Source organism: Stylophora pistillata, chromosome 13 (genome assembly GCF_964205215.1).
Source record: "Stylophora pistillata chromosome 13, jaStyPist1.2, whole genome shotgun sequence".
Classification (NCBI taxonomy): Eukaryota; Metazoa; Cnidaria; class Anthozoa; order Scleractinia; family Pocilloporidae; genus Stylophora; species Stylophora pistillata.
Window position 1 is genome coordinate 18,176,615 of NC_142531.1, and position 7,599 is coordinate 18,184,213.

The 7,599-nt window shown below is 37.8% G+C and overlaps 1 protein-coding gene across 1 annotated transcript in view; it reads right to left on the reverse strand.

Annotated features, from left to right (window-relative positions):
• The window catches only part of LOC111333522 (ATP-binding cassette sub-family C member 4), a 23,378-nt gene extending 18,026 nt beyond the window's left edge, over window positions 1-5,352 (reverse strand). Inside the window, exons 1-3 of the mRNA XM_088742657.1 lie at window positions 4,329-5,352; window positions 3,424-3,521; window positions 1-3,030 (exon numbers count right to left, since the gene is read on the reverse strand). The exon at window positions 1-3,030 is cut by the window's left edge and continues 718 nt beyond it. The gene's annotated coding sequence lies outside the window, so the exon portion shown is untranslated. The remainder of the gene's footprint in view (window positions 3,031-3,423; window positions 3,522-4,328) is intronic.
• Between the last annotated feature and the right edge of the window lie 2,247 nt (window positions 5,353-7,599).

The following is a 7,599-nucleotide window of genomic DNA, read 5'->3' on the forward strand; positions in this document are numbered from 1 at the left end:
GTCCACCAACATTTGTTCCTTTCACCATTGTTACCTGTGTCTCTAGAGATCGGTCGAAGGACCAGGTTTCGCAGAATTTCTCACTTACTTTACAAGGAAACTCTCCACACGCTGGTTCTACAGATTTGGACTGTATACTTTCGGTTAACTTGACTTTATTCTTCACAATCCAATGTTACACATTCTGTTCTACGGCCTATCTCAATCCCAATTTCTTTGAGTTACAAAAATTCTATGTTTTATGAGCTACGGATATACACACCCAGATACGTAAGTCCGGAGTGGTAAGATAAAATTTAAGCTACCTTGACAAAGTTCTGGTTTTGTTTTACACATTCTTCAATGATTCGTGGCCACTAATTTCCTGTTATATCGGCTTGCTTGACAATCATAGTGTTAATCTATGCATGCGGTTTTACTAACGACTATTTGATGAAATATGTTGCACAACTATTGTAATTAGCACCTCAACACTTGCACCTTCGTTATTCACACCCACCAACCACAATACATGTAATTACCATATCTGCACATGCACTCGTATATATCTGTGGACAAGCTCATTAAAGGTTCAGTAACGTTCAACAAATACATCTTCGTTTTTGAAGGCTCGATTACACGACGCCGGTCGATACTTCCTTTGACATTCCACAAATCAATGTTGGCGACATGAAATAAAAACTTACTGACTACCAAAATAACTAACTACCAAAATAACTAACTACCAAATATACCGAAACAGGAAAACTTTATTATGAGCACGTGCAAACTTTTCGCGACAGGTTGCAAACCACCTATTGTGTGAAAATACAATCAATTAAGACAAAAAACCGTCATTTGCGCGTAAACAAGATTCAATAACGATTTTTTCCATTTTAACCCGCATTCATAACAATTTTGGGTACTCTTATGCGTCATTCGTCAACCAAGAGCAAAATACACTCTCAATTGCGGTAACCTTCAAGTCATTTACACCATCTTAAAAGTCAATAGAGACAATAAACAAACAATATAGTGCATATAGCATTCATTTACATTTTTGTCACACTGTTTGCAATTCAATAGCATTAGTATGAATAAGACAATCATTTATGCGCTTGTACAAACAATTGAGCGTTTTTTATTTTCAATATTTACACATTGAATTTCAATTGAAATATACCTATTCCAAAATCATTTTGTTTTGAATTTCAGTTTACCCCTCAATAATCTCTCTATTCTACATATGTGATACAGAATATAACCTCAATAATGGGGAAAGGCTACAAGGTAAGTTTAAAATATAACATCATTGATTTTAAATATTTACAACACTCCTGCCAGCAGGACGTTCTGAACAAAACATTTTCACATAAGTGCTTAGTGTGTAATGATTCATAAAGAGGAGCTACTTTGGATCCAATAAACTCCTACTCAAGCACTGCCTGCCCTATCAGTTTCAATACAGTAGGTTCTTTTTTTATAAGGCAATAAAAGTACCGAACATCATCGCAACTTACCAATTAGTCCTTGATCACATTACTAGCACAGCTAACCCTACAAATTACTGTCAAACTGCTGGTAATTTTTATTACAGGTACTCCTCAACGTTGTGGTGCAATGTTCCAATATTGATTGACACTTTGCTGCATGCAATCAGCAACAGACTCATTTCATATTGGCAAACGGGGAATTTAACTATAAAAAAGTCACATTTCACATGACTACTTTTGAAGTGTGATTTCCTGACAATGGCAATTTGAATGCTAAATTCTTGCAGTCTGTTATGTTGATAAACAGGCAAACATTGAGCAATTTTATTTTGTTTCTTAGAAACAGATCAGCAATTACCTTGTTTTATATGGGAAAATGGAACTTGAAAATAATTCACAAACTATTCTAGCAAATTTGAAGTGAAAGTTGCAAGTTGCATTCAGTAAGCTGTCAATCAATATTTTAACATCCCAATGCAATATTCTAGAGTTCCCATCAGGAGGCAACCAGTTTGACTATAAATTTCTATAGTCAAACATTAACCAGGTGTTCTTTTGATGGCAACCTTGCAAACTTCTGCCTCAACATTAGTATTTGATGACAGTCTGAGTTGAGCAAGCTGCAACCTATGTGAGCAGGTTGAAACTTTCAATTTGAATTTGCTGGAGCAAGTTCCCAAGCCCTGGTTTTCATTTTGCCATATAAAGTCAGGTAAGACAAGCTCAGTTTCAAATAAACAGAATGATGTTACCTAATATTTGCTGTATATCAACAGACTGCGATGAATTAGTGACAGGCTTAGCTCTAAATTGCCAAACTGTGAATTTCCCTTAAAAATTCAAATCTCTCCTGCAAGGTTATGGCTTACTCTTTTAATTTTGAAGCACAATTCCTGGTTTTCCTAATTGAACTAAGCCCGTCACTTATCTCTCGCAGTGTCTCGATAAACAAGCAGGCGACGGCTGACTGAATTCACTCTGTTTCTTTGAAACAGAGGTGGTATTACCTTGTTTTATACTGCAAATGAAAATGGGAACTTGGAAACTTGCTTCAACAAATTTGATAGTGAAAGTTGCAACTTGCTTGTACAGGTTGAAACTTGCTCGACTCAAACTGTCAATCAAATACCAATGATGAGGCAAAAGTTTGCAATCAAAAGAATATCCAGTTTGACTGAAAGCATCTGAGGCTTTATTTTTGGCTAGAAAATTAACTATCAAGCTATCAAATTCAAATTTTTTTACAACATAATCACCACAGTAGCTAATTATTTTCCTTATAGTGTTGTTGACACTAACGTTTTGAAACTGATGCAAGTGACAACACGCCTAGTCAAAACAAAAAAATAATTGGTCATGCAATAAAAATTTTTAGTCATTTCTGTTTTCGATAAGTACACCATTATTCACTCACATTGTGACCCCTTTGATTCCTCCTAGAATTTATTACACTTTCATCCTGCTTGTTTGCCATTTGGGGCAGTCCCTCTTTCCTCACATGGCTTAACAACTCCTCTGATTTTTGCCTTGAGAGTTTTAAAGCAAGTCACTAAGGCACCTGTGACAAAAGCAATTCAAAATATCACAAATCTTGATCATTGTCCAGAATAAAATAATATTACTGAAAAGGTCTAAATGTTACACTCATTTTCCTTGTTTGTTATTGGATAAATGGACTCAACAAAGGAATCTTCAAAAGTGGCCAAAGTACATACAAATTAATGCAAACACTTCAATTTTCACTTTCTTAGTCAATCATATCAACAACGGATAAACTTAACAGAATAGCTGGGTTAAGTTAAAGGCTAGAGAGGCACTATGGAAGTAAAGTGTCTTGCCCAAGAACACACAATACAACACACTGGTCCAGGCCAACGCTCAAACCCAAATGTCTGATCCACAGTCCAATGTGCTAGCTATTAAGCCACCAAATATTAGAATTAATGCTTACGCTCTGATATGACAGGATCAGCCTCTCTGAAAGCTGATGTTACTCTAACACCTCTTTCAATTGCTTGGGTAACCTCAAGGTTGGTGTCATCATTAAAACTGAAAAGCAAAATGAGGTTAAGCTTTTAAGTACTTGGATTGATGTATACTGTACCTCAAATTAATAGAAACACTCAAGACATATATTGTTCAGTATAAGATTGGGAGAACCAAAAAAGTTGCTAAACACTGGCCAATGGCTCATGTTCCCACAGCATTTCTCATTCTCCCAACTTAGTCTATGATAGTTCGACTATCGTGCACCATTTGACCAGGGTTTTATGAAAACACAAAATCAGAGATATCCCTGATCATCTGAGATGGTCAGGGGATAAATCCAGAGCACTTCTATTTACCCGATGGCTGCCAGATTTCTCCGATCATTCCCAACATAATTATGAAAACATAAAATGGCAAAATCCGGGACGGTCACGAAACAGTGAAATCCCAGAGCTTCTGGGACTTTCCCAACATACATTTACAAAATCCAGGCTTGAAGGAGCTACATCACAGACAGCGCATCTTAAAAATTTGGCCAAGTTTTTCAAGTCTACCATTCTCAATCTTGCCCAATCTTAACCATCCTTGTTCCTTTTTAGTTTATTGTAACCTCTTTGGTGTTTTTCTAACTTAGAAAACTAAATTTGAAAGTAATTTTTGTACATCAGCAAAATGGCTTAAAATATCATGACATAGCTCCTTTAAAACTACATACTACAATAACTCAACAATAAGTTTCATCCTTTAAAAACAAAATGGCCGTCTATTGTTGTGACAGCTGCGTGCATGAAATCAGCAACAAAGTGTTACCAACAAGCTGTTATCAACACCGTGACGTCTCAAAGTTCAAACAACCAAAATACTCACCGCCATATCTCGTGGAAGGTTTTCACTTTTCCTTTTTCTGCCATTGCGGGTGCTGACTGTTGGCCTTGTAAGTTGTCAATTTTTTCTGTAAGAACAAGTTTTCGCTGAAATGCGTCAAACTGCCCTTCGTGGTCGGAACAACCCGCTTTTACACGAGACAGTGGCGTGGTGGCTGGAGTTGATCGGCTCCTCGATGAGGAGGAAGATGGCGTTCCGCAGGGCACAATTGAAGGCAAGCGAGTGGAGGCGACTGGCTGATCAATTGGCGAGGTCATCACTGTCAAGCAGTAAATCACGACGGATATCATTTTCAGATCGAGATCTCTCGATGGAAATCCGCGGACGGTCTTGCGCTCGAGGAACGACTGCAGTTGTCCCTGGAGTTGTCTAAATATTCAAAGAGCAAAACGAGTGAATCGCTGACCGGTCTTACTGACCTACGTTTAATTAATACATGTAAAAGCTTACCGTTCAACGGTGAAAGTGCCCAGACGTTAGCGGTGACTCGGGAAGCTTGTCAAAATCAATCCCTGCATTGCTCGATCTGTTTCTGTGAGACATTACAAAACTGCGAACTTTTGGTTAAAGACTTGCTTCAACGAAGACGTGACACTTGGACGAAAGACGCGTTAAATTTGAAGTGACGCACGAAATCCCGCCGTTTATGTTAATGTCCAAGAATTCGAATTACAAAAGCGTATATATTTTTACCTATAAAGTTTTAAGTACTTCTAATAATATACCTTTAATTATAGTTAATTTATAGTCTACCGTTTTATACATGAACCTCTGGCTCGGGCAATTGGGCAACCATGCCTCACGTTAGACGATAAACTTTGATTGATTGATTGATTGAAAGCGTCGCGCGAGGGCCATTAGGGATTACCTGCGCATGCGCAAGGGAAAATTTGCATATTTTTGTTGCGGATCGGAGTGCAGCGCAAATGTTACTGTAATTCTCTTCAGTTCTCGTCATTTCTTAGCTCATTATCTTTCCTGAATTCGAAAATGAGGGGAAAACAGTTATTACTGCAGTCACTGTGATGACTTTGTCAGTCGAGGTACACGATCGAGACATCTCAAACAAATTGCAGAGAGAACGGAAATTGCCTCTAAAAGTGACAATAGCGCTAGTGACGTCGAGAGAGATTCTGAAGTACACTTCTTGGAATCCCACGATAGTTTTGAGGATCATGAGGAATGCCTCAGTACAGATTTAGCCCTGTCGATCCCTATCCCTTGTTCTATCTTTTTTATTAACTTTTAACACAATGACATTTCTCTTCTTTTCGACAGTCTAATGTGGGACATTGGCTTGGGTTTTTACTAATAAAATACGAACAGTACCGCAGAAGTTAACAGTCAGTTTATTTATTTATTTATTTATTTATTTATTTAATTACTTTCACCAGAGTGTGGTGAGGGCCGCACAACAGAGCGAGGGTCCAAATTAAGTTCGCCCAATATCCCACCCATCCCACCCCAGGGGAGGACATCCATCACACAGTAATCTCGTGTGTGGGAAATTAACGTCAGTTCAGGCAACTGTATGGCTTGCACCGGTCAACTCACACAATTCCTTGTACGAGCCTCTACCAATATTCAGTTTGTTTTAGTAAAAATCACACTTTTGATCGAGACAAAAAATGCCCAAATCTGAGTGATCTCCTTAGAGATACAAAGTGGGGAAACTGAATAGATCACACAAGGGTACGCGAGTGAAAAAACGACTTCGTGGGGTGAAATAGGGTTCGTATGAAGTTGAACACATTTGTCTGCTTTGTCTAAATATATGTCCTTGAATGAAATATGGCTTCATATTCAAACAGTATTTGTCTTGCATTTATCAGGGAAAATATGATAACATATCTGTCACACATTTGACGTCTTTGAGACCAGGACAAATGAAAAGTCAGATTTGTCTCACATTTGACCTAGAGCCAAATTTGGTAAAATCCATTATTTCATCTAGTGTACATACAGTCGAACCCCTCTAAACCGGAGACCCTTCGGACTGGAGGAAATGTCCGGTTTAGAGGGGTGTTCGGAATACTGAGGTTTTACCTTTTATGCCGCATAATGTATTGTCTGACTATAATTACCAGTACATGACACACGAGTACTAACTAATTATAATAAAGCACATTAGGGGCCGACCATTTAACTTTTTAGGGGGGGGGGGGTGGGTGATTTCTGGTCATCAAGAATTTTTTTCCTAGCAATCTGCTGGGCAGGATATATTTTTCCGTTCTAAATTCTCTGCGGGATATTTTTTCCCTCCTGATTTCTCTGCAGGATTTTTTTTCCTCAAAAAAAAAGGGTCATGTGTTTACATATACAAAATGTATTTACATTTGCATTGGGGTCATTGCAGCAATAGTTCTGATATAGCTATGTTTTCGGAAAGTCATTCTTTACAATCATTTTATATTAAGTCAAATAAAGTCATGCACCACAGGCAAATGTGAAAACGTTTAGTTTCTTAGTTAACAAAAAAAGCCCAAAATAGCAGAAAGCATTGTAGAAATGCTCATAGCATGGTAAATGCTGCTGGAATCATTAGTTTCAATATAAAAGTGGACTAAAATATCCAAAACAAATGTGAAAGCAAAATTGAAGTTAGTTGATTACGATAGCTCTAATACTTTTTGCTCAGCCTTTTTTCATACCACTTCTACATTGATTACCTCAAAGTTGAACATAAAAGCAATGTGATGGTTTGCAACATTTTTTTTTCTTTCTTACAGCAACGCAAAATTTTTTTTTTCTATTACATTTGGGCCGCATGCAATTTTTTTCTTCCTACAAGCGCTTGCAGGAAATTTTTTTTTCAAAATCACCCACCCTCCCAACCCCCCTCAAGAGTTAAATGGTTGATCCCCTATTGTTGTCATTCATTCACCCAACAACAGCGGCACGATTGTCGACTTTGGATGTTTTGCTTCAGTACGGATAGAACATTGAGTAATTGGCCGATACACATTTCTTACTTGTGATCGGGATTTCACAGCTGCATGATTACAATTTTAATTTTAATCACGTTTAAAAACGGGTGATTTGATTTTGGTGGTAAGCCTAAAACTTTCACGTCCACTTTAACGAGGTCAGTTTCTTTGCCAGTATGTGATTACGGACTGAAAAAAGCGTCCGGTTTCCGGAAGTGAGGAGTTCCGGTTTCCTGAGGTTAAAAATAAAGAAAATGTACGACAGAGATTTTGGGGTCGAAAAAATGGTCCGGCAAAATGAGGATTCCGGTTTAATGAGGGTCCGG